At 38.1% G+C, this 16,633-nt stretch overlaps 1 long non-coding RNA gene across 2 annotated transcripts in view; it reads right to left on the bottom strand.

The window, feature by feature from the left end:
- Window positions 1–14,484, bottom strand: part of LOC117063962 — a 61,827-nt gene extending 47,343 nt beyond the window's left edge. For both annotated transcript variants that reach the window (XR_004429185.1, XR_004429186.1), the window contains exon 1: window positions 14,269–14,484. This is a non-coding gene — a long non-coding RNA (uncharacterized LOC117063962). The remainder of the gene's footprint in view (window positions 1–14,268) is intronic.
- Window positions 14,485–16,633: the final 2,149 nt, after the last annotated feature.

Raw genomic sequence — 16,633 nt, 5'->3', positions numbered from 1 at the left:
GCCACACTGTCCAACCAATGATATTAATATGTTAAAACAGTTTTTTTTCTAGAGACTTGCTATAGGTTAGAATAGCTTTATACATGTGGAAAACATCAGGACATTTTAAACAGAGATGTTACCTATTCAATCCAGTCTTCATGTTTACAATAAGAATATTGTGACTTCCAAAATAAAGTCAGATCTCACTGATGGGCTGTTTTTCTCACTGATGGAAATAGCAATGGGAATTTGAATCAGGTCCAACTATAGACTAGTTGAAGGAGTGCTTGTACTTAGCTTGCTTTCTCATATCATGGAATGTGCACTTTCTCTTTGCTGCATACTTTTCTATTATTGTTCACCTTTTTTTAAGAGATAGAGTCTCACCATGTTGCCCAGGCTAGAGTGCAGTGGCTATTCACACGCATAATCATAGTACACTGCAGCCTTGAACGCCTGGCCTCAAGCAATCTCTTCATCTCAGCTTCCCGAGTAGCTGGGATACAAGCGTGCAACACTGCGCTCAGCTTATTTTTCACTATTGTGTGGGCTGTATCTTCAGTTCCTGGATTATGAGAAACAATCCTAACAAGAGACCCATAGACGTATGAAGGTATTAATGAGTAAAAAGTATGTATCAAAGAGAGGGACAATTTCCACCTGCTGTCTCTTATTTAAAAATCTTTCCATTTAAAAATCTTATTTAAAAATCTTCCTATTCTTTCCTCCAGCTTTCCTTTTGACCTTCTAGAGCTACTTTCACTCCTATGAAGTTCTCTGATTTGTAATATACAATTCCACTTGGCTATGCATTTTAGAAATACAAATAAGTAACATATACTGAGCATTTCTAGGTGGCAAGCATGCGGCCGAGTTCTTTACATACGTGATCTGATTTAATAGGCATATGAATCATATGAGGTAGGTGTTGTTACCCCTGATTTTTGATAGTGATGATACTCATTTTCTTTTTACTTACCCACATGGATACCTAAGAGAGAACACATTCTCTGTACGGAAAGAGAATACATATCTTTCCATAAATTAATTTTGTCCATTTTCTTTATTTTAATAAATGACATGACCATCAAAAATACAGTTATTATCTTGGATCCCTCTCTTTCTCTCATCCTCCACATCCAATCTGTCAGCAGTCCTCTTAACTCTGTCTCCTAAATATATCCTAAACACTTGCACTTCCCTCCAGCTGCTTGTGTATTGTCCTGGTTCAATCCACCACCATTGCTTGTCTAGACATGTGCAGTAGTCTTCTTACTGGCACGCCTGCTTCTATTTCTGTCTCGCTATAATTGAAAACAGTGATCTTTTAAAAAATAAATCAAATTTAATGTCTTCACTATAAACTCTATAATGGCTTCCTATCACATTTAGAATAAAATGCAAACCCTCGTATCCTGCCCTTAATGATCTGGCCACGACCAATCTTTAGGCTTGATCATTCTCTACCTTGCTCTTTCTTTCCCAAAAAGAATGTTTCCTAAAGTCTTCAATTTCATCCCTGCCTTAGTATCTTCACACTTATTTTCTCTACTTGGAATGTTCTACGGCATTTTACAGAGTACCTTTCATCATTCAAATCTCAGCTTTAAATGTAACCTTGAGATGCTTTTGCTTACCACCAAATTTAAAGTTTGCACCTAGCTATTCATAACACTTATCACTGTCTGATATTTCCCTTACTTTTTCATCTGCTTATTTATATTCAGTCTCCTCATAAGAACAGGGGTCATATTTATCTTATTTACTATCAGGACCAGCTACATAATTTCTAGAGTCTAGCAAAAACTGAAATTATGGGATCCTATGTTGAACACATACTAAAAATGTCAAGACAATGACAGCAGAACATTAAGCCAAGTGCATGGCCTTCTAAACTTGGGGGACATGTGTAAACACCTAAGTCACAGGCTTATGAAGTCTGTTCATCATTGTACTCAAGTACATAGTAGCTGCTTGAATACATTTTTTGAATACATTATGTATTCATTTATTTGTTGAATTAATTAATTAATTAGGTTAAGGCAACTGAGCTGAAGATAACAAACTTGTTAAACACAAATAATAAAATGCAAATTGAGAATAGAAACTCTGGCAGTCTGATCTAGCATTTCCTCTCAGCCACTGTGCCACATTGCATCTCAAGGCAAATAAAATCTAGTCCCCCACTTCCCCAAAATATTCATTCTCTTCTTTCAGTAAAATCTAACATTATGCAGAAATAAAGAATGACAACAACTAGCTATAATTCTAAGGAAGTATGTGTTAAGCATTCTAAGAAGGGTGTAAAAAAAGTTATAGAAATTGAAATGTGAGTGAGGTGGGATGGTTAGAAGTTGCATTTGAGGTAGATTTGAAGGCTGATAGGATTCTGGTGCGTGGGCTATCAAGAGAGTTTATTATAAAAGAAGATCCAATAGAGGAAGCATACAGAACAACAATGTGGTGAGAAGTTGAGCATGACTGAGGAAAGGCAACATGAAGGGGAAGAGGCAAGCATAAAACAGACATATCTGTCAGGTCCTGAATTTGATAACTATTAGATACTTAGGGGCTTCATTTTTTTTCAGCAGGAAATGAGAGCCAGGGTAGTGTCACTCTGAAAGCAGAACCTGAGGAAGATTAAATCTTGCTATATCAAACAGAGTGAGCAAGGAGAAGAAATCATAGGCCACGTACATGTGCCTAAGTAGAGTGCTGACATCAGGGATTCTAAGGAAAGAAAAATCATGGAAATCACAGAGACAATGGAAACCTAAATGATTAACTGAGGACCGTGAAGTAGCAGCCATTTCAAGTGATAATTTTGAAGTCTTAAATCTCCAGCATACCTACTATGTGCTTACTGCTTTACATATGTTACGCTTAAATAACATATGTAAAATATATTTGTACATATATTTGTACATATATTGGACAGACCTGGGAGGAATACCTTATTTATTTTCAAATCACACCAAAGGAAAGGCAAGGCTCAGAGAAGCGAATTAATTTGCTGTATGCTACACAGTAAGCACAGTGGGTGGGATATGAATTTACAACTGTGTGAACTGAATGAACCCTGTCTGGGTAATTGGAGAAATTAAGAATGGAAACAAGGAAATGAGGACTTGGAGCTGGTTGAGAAATATGAGTACTTCATTTATTGCCTTAAAGAGGTCATATTTGTTTTATATGAGTATGCAATGTCCCTTTGTTGTGTTTAAATCTAGAAACTGTCTTTGCTTGTACTTTTACAGTAAATACCTCAGGACTAGTCACTTACTAAACATTCTATAAATTCTTTATAAATATTATGCAAAATTGCAACACATAGTTGGGAGTAGAAAAATACCTAGATTTCAGGAGAACTAGATCTCATTAATTTGGTCAAATTAAAAACCAATAATCATTATGAAATAAGAAAAAAAGGCATTTTAGTAGATTAAGGATTAACAATAAATAATTATTCTTCCCTACCTGTTTTCTGATCTCCTGGGGTTATTGAGGGTTGATGAAAAAATAAACCAACACTAGCAGCATTTACTGAGGTAATACTCTCCTCAGTGAATATTTTACTCAACTACCTGCCGTGAACACACCCTGATCTTTAGAATGGATTTTTAGCAATATTGCTCATTAGACTAGTACATCAACTCACTCCCTTCCCCATATCTCATCAGAAGCAGTTACAATTTATTCAAAAGCTACTTGTTTTAGAGTAACTCATCATCCTTTCAGAATCTGAAGTATGTCTTCCCTTGATAACCATATGACCATTTTATTTAATTTTTAAAAAATTGAATTAAATATTGTTTTCCTCCCTCAAGAGAAAATACACTTCACAAGTGAAGAAGTCCCATCCAAAGAAGTTGTAAGCCCTATATCCTGTCAAGAAGTTCATTTGCATACATCCTCTTCTAGTCTATTGACACATAAAACTGAGTTTATATTTATCTTCCACTTAAACATTCCTTATTATATATCAACAGCACAGAGGGGTAGGTGAGAACCATTTTCTGTTTTTTATCTAATGAGACCAATTTGGGAACTCAGAAAGGAGTGAAAATCAGGCACAATGAGTTCACATGCTGGTGATAACCAATCAAAGCTTGGCGTAGAATCAATTTATTAATAACACAATTTTGAATACCTTCCACATACAGAGCCATGGGCTAGATGCCATGGAGGGGAAGAAGGTAATACAAAGGAAGATTCTGAAATTCAAGATGACCACTGTCTTTTTGGGATGCTGTCATAACCATTAGAAAAAGTAATTATTCATTATAAGATAAATGCAAATTTCATATGACAAAAATATTTTAACTATTTGTATACTCAGACCACAAAGCTAATTCCACAGTGTGTCATTTAAATATGAGGGAAAAAATCCTGGGGCATTGTAAAATTGTATAACACGTAGATAAGGCAATTTAGCATTACATGTCATAGATACAAAGACATTTACTCTTTGGCTTTGAAATTACTTCTCAAGGTATTTATCCTACAGATATATAGGCACACAGGCAAGAATGATTCATAAGCAAAACAAGTCCATGTACAGATATTTTATATTTGGCACAAATATGTACATATATACATATACACAAAAATACATATATATACACACAAACTATATTATAGCACATTCATCTGATGAATTTTTGTAGCTATTCAAAATAATGGGGTAGCTTTTCATGAATGGATTTAAAAAGACGTTCAATATATATTAGTTAATAAATCACAAAGCAAAGCATAGAACAAAGACGACAGTATAATATATAGTGTTTCCTTATAAAATGTATCAGAGATGTCACATATAAATATGAGCTAGTGCAATAACTTTCAGGAGATATGTATGTGTGTGTATGTGTGTGTGTGTATATATATATGTTATAGCTAAATAACTTTCAGGAGCTATATATTCATGGGATATATATGTGTGCACACACACACACACACATATACATCTCCTGAAAGTTATTTTACTAGCCATTGTCTATTTGAGAAGGTGCACAGACATTAGAAAATGTAATTATTCATTAAAAGAGAAATGCGAATATCTCTTGCAATAATTACACACACACATATATATACACACACACACATCTCTTTCTCTTTTTTACACACACACACTCCATGTATATGCCTAAAACACATTGTAAACTGAGTTTGCCTCTGGGAAGCAGAACAAAGATTAGGGGCAGGGAAGCAACAGAAACTTTAACTGTATATATTTTTGCATATTTATCATTTTGTTTTGTGGCCTTATGTGCACATATATTGCCTATTCTAAAATTAATCCAATATGGCAAATTAGTAATATAAAACACAACATGATGACGAGAATTGGTTGAGTATAACAGACTCTCTACTGCTGGAAGTCAGTGAAATGTAGGTGTACTTCAAGGCGATACAATGAGATCTTACTGGAGGAAGAAGCCTACTTGGGGATTGAAGTTGGAGTAATGGTTGAGTGTGGTGTGAGGGTAAGTAAGTTTACCCCCATCTCCAGAAAATGAATGAGCTTCCAGTTCCTACCAAATTCACTTTCTAGACTGGTGGTCTCTCCTCAAGGTCACTCTGAATGACCTGTAAAAGGAAAACACGAAGACACCCAGGAAATTCTGACAGTGCTCAGGGCTGACTGGTGACCAAGTTGAGGGAGGTTGGGACACTTTTGAATTGGACTCTGTAGGGGTGCTAGTTCTGGCCTAGGGCAGGAGAGTCCAGCACAGTTATTTAAATAAAATTCTTCAGGAATAAAATCTGAGCATCTTGAATTACAATCTATTTACAGTTAACCAAATTTGCCCCTTCTAGATGCTGCTTCTCTCTCAAAAGCCTCTCAAGTTGAACAAAATAGATTGGTGAAGGTGGTGGATTTGTAGTTTTCTGTTGCCTGAAGCTCTTCATCCTACAGCTGATCAATTCTCTCACTTCCACCCTCAGACTCTTTGGGGCTTCGTAATCTAAAGTCTGGCCATCAACTCTGTAGCTTTATCTGGCACAGTAGTTTATATCCTTATTATAGGAGAAAGGACATTCAAATTAGAACGTACAATTATCCTTGTTGAAAACCATCTCTCATCCCATATTACTTACTCACATCTATCTATGCTGTAGAAATTGGGGGTGAATCAGGATCCAAACTAAGCAATCCACCTGGCTTTGGGACACTGTTCTGTCTCTTCAGTTAGACTTAGAAGAAACTTCTTTCATAAAAGATGAAGATTTTAATAATCCTGAATTACTCTTCCTCCTTTTTTAGGACTAGGGCATAATTATTATTTCCTGGATGAGAGTAACACTGAGCAATAAATCTATGTATATTTAACTGATAACTTTTCAAAGATATGTGTCTTGTTGTGTGAAAGACAAAATGCACCGGACAATCAGGTTTTTGAATATGGAGAATGGTCATTAAGGAAAAACAGTTCAAGGAAGAGAAAGAGGGCCTGCGTTGTTATAGAGGCAGATAGGTGAAGAAGTGGTTCATGAGTCTTACTGGAGTTATGTGGAAGAAGGGAGATGGGCCATATCTCAAAATACGTGAGAAGAGAATTGTTCTTTGTAGTTAGTTGAACACAAAAGAATAGGGAGCACAGGCTCAGGTAAAGTTTGAAATTGTAGTTTGCTTCCATATTCAAGCAAACTTCAGCCACACAATTTTCTCAGCTCCTCCAGCTCCAAATGTAGCCTTTTAACCTTTGTTTCCTTGGTTGCCAACCCCAGTTCTCCATCAGCTTTTCTCATTATGACCTGTCTATACAAGTAAGATGTTCCTGATCTAATTCTTCCCTGTATTCCTGCCTATATCATCCAACTCATTCTTAGTTCTGATTCACTGATATCTTCTTTAATGTCCCTAATAACTTTTCTTGTCACCAAGGAACCATTTTTACTACTTAAACAACTTGAAAGTCTGTCACCTAAATGTCCTTTAATGACTAATGTCACTGAGGCTTGCTTGTCTATTTCTATGGTGAAAGAACTTCTTCAACCCTGGAAAGATACTGGCTGGACTTCTTTTTCATGGGATCTGTCCTGAGACGAGAAAAACAATAACAAAATATGATCAGTTATACATGAAAATTGAAAGCTTAACTATCTTCAAAATTTTACAAAAGACAGATCAGGAGGAAATGAACAGGGAGGAAAACGGGAGAGATGTAAGTGATCTAGGTTGAGCAATAACTGTTGACAGGAAAGGGGTTATTATTAAATAGTAGGACAGGTTATTAAGGATGGTTATGAAAAATGCAGAAATGTCCAGGCTACAGGAATTCATCCTGTTAAGCAAGCACAATGTATACTGATATTTCTTTAAAAAAATATGTACAAGACAGGAATATATTTGTTATCCAGAACCTTAACCATCCAGTCACATGATCTTCCTTTCCAATTGCATCAACATATCCCTAGATTCAACCCCTGGACTGCTTAGAACCGGAGGAAATTATGAATAGAACTCTAGTCATAGCTCTAAGACTTTAATTTTCTTCTTCTTTCTTTTTTGTTTTTTACTTTTAAAAATATTTTAGGGATATATTTAAACGTTGTTAGTCTGCTACAGAAGAAGTTCAATATTACTGTTGTTGTAATGAACTGGAACATGTTTTCATTCTTTTTTTTAAAGCAAATTCAGTGCTAACTCAAGGTATCTGCAAAATACCATGCTAACCTCTAAATGTGCCTCTGTTGCCAAAAGTCTTACACATGTCCTGCACACATGTGTTTCTGAACATTTATATTCTTATGCAAATAAAATGTATCTACAAGGATGCATATATCTACATCCACAACTAATTACACTCCTAAGTACTCGTCATTGTCTTCTATTTACGCATAATTAAATCCCCTTGCTCCTTATCTGCTTCTGTAAGCTTTAACATAGAGATACAGGGAGAAAAAAAAATGAATGACACCCCACCCTCACCACACACAACCCACAAACCTGCTGGTTTTAAAGGAAAATCCCTCATTTGCTCCAGTTGTCTATGCCAAGCTTTCTGCAGTGAAACACCCCTACAGTGTGTTCCAATGGGTTCTCATTTGGGGAAAGAGAATGTTACAGAGGGGCAATGACATTTCTTATGTCTGTTCCTGAACCATTTTAAAGGGAGTAAAATGTGCAGGAAAATGTTCAACTGATTTTATGGCAAAGCATCATGGTGCTGTTATCAGCTTCCTTGCGGGAAATGGTAATGTGTATTCATATAAACACAATGGGGTTGAACATCACCTCATATTCATTCGGATGCCTCCCAGCACCCAGGCAACTCAAACAAAATGTCTATTTGCTCCCCATACCAGCTTTCAGCAACCAAGCTTTCCAAACCCTACAGGGCCTGCTGCTGCCCAGCAGCCCAATGAGCAATTGAGTCTTGCCTTTGCAAGCACATCCTCACTCCCACCATTGACAAGTATCTACCAGACATTTGTTCAATTTTCATTTCTATTTAGAACGTGGGCCTAAAGATGATTGTAAATATGGGCAGCCTTCTTCAAGGTAGTTTTTGTTGTTTGTTTTACCCCATAAACACATAAGAGCAAGTCATTTGTTTTTAAACCAAAATACCAGAGAAAGCAAAACAAACAGAAAACGAAAACAAAGTAAAAAATAACAACTAAGAAGCAAGCACTATAACACAAGCACAATGTCAAGAACAGAAAACAGACTCAGATGTCTGGTTAGAAGTCTCATTTGGAAATGTAGTGATTTTATGGGGAGATCAAAAAACAACCAACCAAAAAATCCTTCAAAAACCTATCACTGGGCTAAATATTCGGCTGTGGATATATGAAGTCAGCTGTCTATGGTGAGCCTGTTCTCAGTCTGTAATTCTGACTACTGAAAGGCTAGTTCTGGCTGTCCAGCTAGCAAGTCAATCTGAGCAATAAATACTAACTGAATGTAAAGACTAATGTTGGCCATTGTGGCTTTTCCTGAACAAAATACCATGGTTCACAAAATGGAAATAGCTATATCTGACCTAACTTCTACTGGGAATTTTGGAGAAATTAGTAGAAGACGGAAAGAAAATTTAGGAAGGATCCATAACCAAATAAGCATCTAAGATAGGCGTTGGAGCATAACAGTTTGATACATTGAAGAGGAGGGTAAACTATGTTCAGAGAGAAAGAGTCAAGAAATATCTTAGCATATTCAGAGAAATATCAATCTATCATTACTTAAAAGGTATGCACACAAGAATAAAAGGGCAAGGGAAAGAAAAGTGGGAATAACATTATATAGTTTGAGGATATTGAATAGCACAGAAAGTAAAAGTTTAGATTATATCCTTGATGACAAGAAACCACTGAATGAATCTATTTCAGTATTTTGCTTCTCATTCCAAGAAGGGTATTTCTCAGGTTGTATCTCTACCAAAGTCATACTTAGGAAGAAATGGAATTTTCACTGGCAAAGTCATGGCCTAAATATCCCTGATCTTTTCACTTTCTTTAAAAGGTGAAAATTAAGTTAATTTTTACATCAAGTGAAGTCATGCAGGAAGAAATCTCAGCCAAGATGATTTAAAAATTATATGGGAAGAAGGGGAGAACAATTTCCCTTCATGCTGGTGTAATGAGGCTGGTGATCAGGTGCAGGTTTTATGAACACAAGCTCCAGATCTTTAGGATTACTCTGGTTAACCAATTGATGACCTCTGAAGTTAGCACCCAGGTGTTGCAGGACTTTTCCTTAGTTTAGCTAAAAATGGGGTTCTTGTTCATCCCACAGCCACAAAAATTTAGGCTCACAGACCGTGTAAAGGGTGAGTAAAGCACCTGAGAAAAGGGGAAACAGGGATCCCTCGCAAGGCCAGAGTCCCCTGCTACAGCACTTCCTGCCCACCATTTGAATCCCAGGTTCCACACAGGAAGAGAAGGGGCCAGGCTCCTCCCTGCTGCAAATGTAGTGAACTTCCTGAGGCTCCACCTCAGTGGGCAGGCTGGTTGGAGTTTCTCCAGGGACTCTCATTCCCCCTCTAAAGAAGTTCATCTAACTGCCATTAGATTAAGGATAAGGATGAACACTAATTTTAACTGCTCCCTGCTGACAGGGGGCACTGTTTTGGGGAAAGGGCAGTCAGAGTTCCCTTAGAGGCCTATCTACCGGTTCCCAGAAGAAAGGGCCATCGTCAGAGGCTCCATTGCATGACTGTTTGGAGTTTGATGGCCTGAAGGCAAGAAGAGACAAACCAGGTTATTAGAAAACAAGTATTAAAATGAAACACAGGGAAGGATAAGGACAGCTCAAAGATCCCGAGGCCTTTTACCAGTTTGCACAGGGAGAGGGAGGCCAAAAGCCTGACTGGTTTAAAAAAAAAAAAAAATTTTATCCTTTTGTCAGCTTGGGCTTTTGGGTTCCCTTCCCCTGGGCCCGATCTTAAGCCAACAAGTTTAAGGTTTGGGAAACTAACTCTTTTCAGTTTGGAAGATGCATCTGAAAACAGCATAGTACAGAGACACAATTACCTATCAGGGAAGAGGGGACCGAGGAGAAAGGAATAAAAAGAAGGCATTTTTTTCAAAGAATCCTCAGGGTTTCACGATGCATTCTAAAGAGGTACAGACTGAAAATGAATGGCTACATGTCTAGAAAGAGGGGAGCAGGCACCCCTGGTTGCCTTGTCTTTATAACAGATATCCAGAGGTAAGTGAGGAAGAGAGAGAAGAGCATCCTCTTTCCCTCTTCCATCCTCGCATCCCCGAGTTCCAGTGATCTTGGCAGGTGCTGCCATGAATGTCAAAGCAGCTCGCACCCAAGAAGCAAGGGGGTGAAGAGGGTGGGAATCATATGCTCCTTCCTACATACTCCCTATCTTCCCTGCTGTCAGTAGCCTTGGATCCCTTAGACCTCATTTATGCTGTGGATACTAACGTGGCCTTTATCCATGAAACACAAAGCTTGGGGTTGGCTTAATGAGCAGGAATCAGCCACATTCACCTGTGCTGTGCCTTTTAACCTCTGTTGTCATTTGCCTCTGGATCCCTCAAATCCAGTATATTTTCCTAGGACTTCGACCCAAAGCTTGGAATTGAGTCTGGAACAAAAAATGTATCTCGAGGGGTTGCATGGACTGCTTATCATAAGCCAAACGCTAAGGTGAAATTGAAACTGAGTCCTCCACCAACAAAGAAGAGAAAATGATGTCATGTGACATACCCAGCTAACTGGTAGCTATAGTTCTGCTTGCTAGGATTTGGGTGCATGGTGCTTGGCTTTGGTTACCTCCCTTGGTTTTACTTTCCCAAATAGAAACCTCTGGGTATTGGGGACCCTATTTATTCCATTACCTGGCAGGATTTGCAGGATAACTGCTCAGAACTAAAATATTAATCTGGATTTCTACATTAACCATCCCTCTTGTTCTTTTTGAGCTGCAACCAGAGATTGCTGGTTGGTTCACACGAACAAGCAGGGTTAGTCTAAAAATGTAGGCAAAAACCTAAAAACAAGTAATGAGTTTAGAAATTAACGACAAATATAAGTTTTGAAATATGATTCCTCTCTCTCCATTCCTCATGTTTTTTTAAAAAATAAATCATCATAGGACTGAATTGTTTAAATAGACTTTAGTTTTATACTTGGCCTCATTATTTGCATAAAGTACAGCAAGAATAATTATTTCTACATAGGGCTTTTGGATTGGCTTCTATGGAATTCTCTTAATTCTCTTCCACAAGGAATCTCAGATAAGACTTTTTAAAGCCAAGCCCCACCATGAGTTTGTATCCTCAAATACCTGTGAGTTGGATGATCCTCTCTTCTTAAGGTCCCAAGATAAACTGGGAGCTCCTAGACCTGTTAGAAAGTGACATTCTTTACTGACCACAGGTCAGGAACCCTGTACAGGGACTGCACAGACAAGGGTAGCAGGCCAGTTTCCCCACTGGGCTTCTATCAGTGCTGTAAGCTGATATTGACTCCTTAGTAAGCTGATATTGACTCCTTAAAGGGAAGCATGCCTTCCCATCAAAGCGTCAGTAAAATAACCAATTCTTCCATTTGCATTCTGTTGCAAAAGGAAATGGATTCTTATTGCACTGATGCAAACAACTATATTGCCGTAAGTTAAGCGTATTCACAGATAGTTTCCAAATTCTAGAGGACCCAGGCAGAGAGAAACAAACACACTCCCAATCTTGATCATAGGGGCACACCTTGCTTAATTATTCAAGGCCATAAATAGTTCAAATAAGTTCCCTTGACTAGGAAAAATAAAACATGGATCAGCAATATTCCAATCAAACGTCAAAAAGTTTTCTTTAGCTTTCTGAGTTCAGTCCATTTAGCTAACTGTTGTTCTGCTTGATATTCATGAACATTTCAGCTCTTCATGAGTCCTGTACATTTTCCTTTATTCCAATGTTACAATTTCCAAAGTTATCAGAAGCTTGTATTTGAGAGCACCTGTTACAGTCCTATAGCTTATTATAAACCATCTTTTGAAAAGAATTAAAACAAGATAACAATTGTTGTGAATAACATGTCCAGGGTAGTTCCACTTAGAAACACAATTGACAAAAAGTTTGATTCTCTCTGAGGTTTATAATAACTTAACATAAAAACCTTAATTAATCATAATTAATCATAACCTTAATTAAGCATATATGCAGATATTCAAAGTTTAGAAATCCCATACAATTTTGAAACATATATTAGCATTATTCACCAAGACATAATCTAAGAAAAATTGAGCATCATTTTGGCAATCCCTTGTAGCTAAACATGTCAAATAATCCTATTTACCTCTCTTTTCTGGACACTTCAGGAATGCTCTGAAGTATTCAAAAAGCCAAGTACCAGGGAAGATAATTTTGAAACTGAAGTTTGATTCTGGGAAGGCTGTTAAATGTTCGAGGTTTCAAACACTTGATATCACAAAATAGAATTCAAGATTACCATAAGTTACTATTTTGCCAAAATGATGATGCAGAAATTTTAAGGAAGAAAAAACCTCTTATAAACCTTTGCAAATATTGCCAAATAACAGATTAATGCCTTAGGAAAACCTTGTTATGCTTTTATTTCAATGATCATATAATACCCTGTTTTTTAATTTAGTCAACATGTTCACACAGAGAACCTCTTCTAAAAGATCAATTTCCACAATTCTTCCACCACTTCTTTGAACCTTCAGCTTTCCTAATTTAATGCAAAACAATTCTTTAACCCTAGGCAGAAGTTTACATTTCCATGTCTTCATATAATCTTTTACTAAAAAACACATTTTACTGTTTTTACACACCTTGTATGTAAATCCATTTCTAGTAGCCTAGCAATTTTTAACTTTAAGGTAAAACTTGGTAAGTTGCTTTAATTGTGTGCTAACTACAGCCAAGATTTGCCTTCTTAGTTAAGGGTGTGGTTAATTCCATCTGTTCCCAGGCCTTACCAATTGTGAAAGCCAGCAAGCCAAATAGTTCTCAAAACCCAAAAAGCAGTTTGTAACCTCAAAACACTTAGCAAACCTTGCATCTGACCTGCATTTTACTAATAGTCTTTAGGGCTGTTTTTATTTCTAAAAGATTAAAGTCACGTGAGCTGAAAGGTACCACAGCTTTTAACTTCCCTTACGAAATACTGATCAAAGCACTTGTCTTTCTTTAGTTCAACTTAATCAGAGCTCTTCTTACAGACATCACACACAGTACACACACAGGCAGAAGAACACCCAGTTGCTCGGTGGGGCCCTTTAAGAGACAGGTCTAGGAAAACATGCAGATATCAAACCAGAGAGGGCTCATCCCCTGTGGCAGGGTTGCCAAACAAAGCTTTGCCAAGTGGTTACCGGCCAAGGGCCCCAGGATATAAAGCAAGATGGAGGCTTGATTTCATAACCAAATCTTGGCAGAAAACATAAACAGTGATAGTTGGGTGTTTGGGGGTGGGGGCTGGCCTAGCAAAACATCTTCCACAATTTAAAAAAAAAAAATTTGAAAGTTCACTTGCTGATGGAGTTGAGAAAGGGAAAGAAAAGAGACAGTTTAAAAATGCCTGGGGTAGAAACTCTTACTCTTATGCAAGGGGTTTCTCCACCAGGGAGAAAAGTTTGGTTACTGGTGGATAGAGCTGAATCTCTTGGCGGGGAAGAGGTAGCTCCAGCTGTTCATGGCGGAAAAATGACAGCCAGCTGCCCCGGGAGCCTTGAGCCATGCTTCCCATCCCGGCAGAGGGTGGCGGGTGGAGGGGAGCCACTGCTCACCGGCTGGTCCCAAAAAAGGAAGGAAAAGGTCAAGCAACAGTGAAAGGTTTTGAGTCTCCATTTCACTCACCGCTTCTGGTGCCCCGACAATGCGCGCCGAAAGATGTTGCAGGACTTTTTCTTAGTTCAGCTAAAGACAAGGTTCTTGTCTGTCCCACAGCCATGAAAATTTAGGCTCGCAGATGATTTAAAGGGTAAGTAAAGCAGGGTTTACTGGATGAAAGGGAAATAAAAGGGGGGTGACATAGGTATCCCTCACGAGGCCAGAGCCGCCAGCTAGAGCGCTTCCGGCCTGCCATTGGAATCCCAAGTTCCACACAGGAAGGGGAGGGGCCAGGCTCCTCAGTGCTGCAAACCTGGCAAACTTCCTGAGGCTTAACCTCAGTGCAGAGGCTGGTTAGAATTTCTCCAGGGACCTTCTGTCATTTGGCTGTCTCAAAGGGACCTCTAATTGACAAATTAAGACAGCAACTTTGCATATAGCCCAGATGTCTACATTAAGAAAAAAAGTAGGCCGGGTGCGGTGGCTCAAGCCTGTAATCCCAGCACTTTGGGAGGCCGAGACGGGCGGATCACGAGGTCAGGAGATCGAGACCATCCTGGCTAACATGGTGAAACCCCGTCTCTACTAAAAAAAATACAAAAAACTAGCCGGGCGAGGTGGCGGGCGCCTGTAGTCCCAGCTAGTCGGGAGGCTGAGGCAGGAGAATGGCGTGAACGCGGGAGGCGGAGCTTGCAGTGAGCTGAGATCTGGCCACTGCACTCCAGCCTGGGCGACAGAGTGAGACTCCATCTCAAAAAAAAAAGAAGAAAGAAAGAAGAAAAGTAGATTATTTCGTCTATTGTCAAATGTAATCTCATTTTCCTAAATAATAACATGGTGACCCTCCCGAATTAAAAAAGAAAAGACCTAAAGTATTGCATAAAAACTTTAAAACTTTGTTTTCCTCCAAATGAAGTGAAAATTAGACACCAGGGAAGTAATTGAGTTTCAAACCTGATTGTAACTGAATATTTCAGCTTTGTCTAATATATGCCTAAGGCATAAGAGCAAGAAATGAAACAATGCTGATTCAAGGCGGAGTATCAACTTGACTACTAAAAGTGAACCGCTGAATAAAAGTAGGAACCCAAAGAGGTTCACTAATTAACAAAAGAAGATTCTGAGAAAACGTGCCTGACTAGAACTTGGCATTGCTTAGAAGGATATATGTAGAAATGTTTTACATATGTGCCACATGTGGCATGTATGTGTCATATAAGACATATGGGTCATCTGTGAAATACTGTATAAGACAAAAATGGCATATGTCACACACGACACATATATGTCACATATGATACAAATAAGCCACAATGACATATAGATGTATGTGTCATGTGACATATTATATGTCACGTGTGACATGCATTAGTCATAAAAGACGTGACAAGTATATCATTTTTCATATGCGAAATACGAAAACTCAAATATGGATCTTATGTGACATATATAAGACAGGAATCATGTGACATATGTGACAGGTGTGAAATATGACATGTGGCATGCATGTGATGTCATACAAGTGTCATATAGGTCATACATGACAAATGTGTGTCATGTGTGTCATGTGTTATAGAAAAAAGGTGTCATATAGACACATGACATGTGTGTCATGTGTCATGTGGCATACATGTCGTGTATCATACACGTGACATGTATGTGTCATGTGACGTAGGTTGAATATGGTATGTCATAAGATGTTTGTTTATGTAAAAATGTATGTGCCATGTGTGACGTGTATATGAAGTGTCATGTGTCATATTACGTGTCAAATGAGGCATGTGTGTTACACGTTTCATATATCCCTGTCATCTGTGTCACATGTGACACACATGAGGCATATACGTGTTACATGAGTCTTATGTAACATGCACGTCATATGAATTATGTGTCAATGTGATATGCCATGTATCTTATAATGTATGTGTGTCACATGTAACATGTACATGGCATCCATGTGCCATCTGTGACAAGTATACAATATGCATGTGTTGTACGTGTATCCGCCATACATGTGCCATACATGTGTCATATATGACGTGTTACACGTGCCATACATGTGCCATACATGTGTCATATATGACGTGTCATATATGACGTGTTCTGTAAGCCACAGTTGTCATATGTGACATGTGTTACATGTAGGTGTTATGTATGTCATAGGTGTTATATATCACATATATGTACCATGCATCTGTGGTGTTTGTCATGTGTGACGTGTTTCACGTGCATGCATGTCATGTGTGACGTGACATGCATGTGTCATGCGTGTGTAATGTGTAACGTGCAAGGGACATGTATGTGTCACTTGTGTCCTATGTGATCATGTGCAATATTTGTCATGCATGTGACAGGCATGTGTGACTTTTTCATATATATGTGGCATCTATGT

The sequence above is a fragment of the Trachypithecus francoisi genome, unplaced genomic scaffold (assembly GCF_009764315.1).
Source record: "Trachypithecus francoisi isolate TF-2019V2 unplaced genomic scaffold, Tfra_2.0 Lachesis_group19, whole genome shotgun sequence".
Classification (NCBI taxonomy): Eukaryota; Metazoa; Chordata; class Mammalia; order Primates; family Cercopithecidae; genus Trachypithecus; species Trachypithecus francoisi.
Note: the sequence above shows the minus strand (reverse complement) of the source record. Positions and strands in the feature narration are given on the sequence as shown.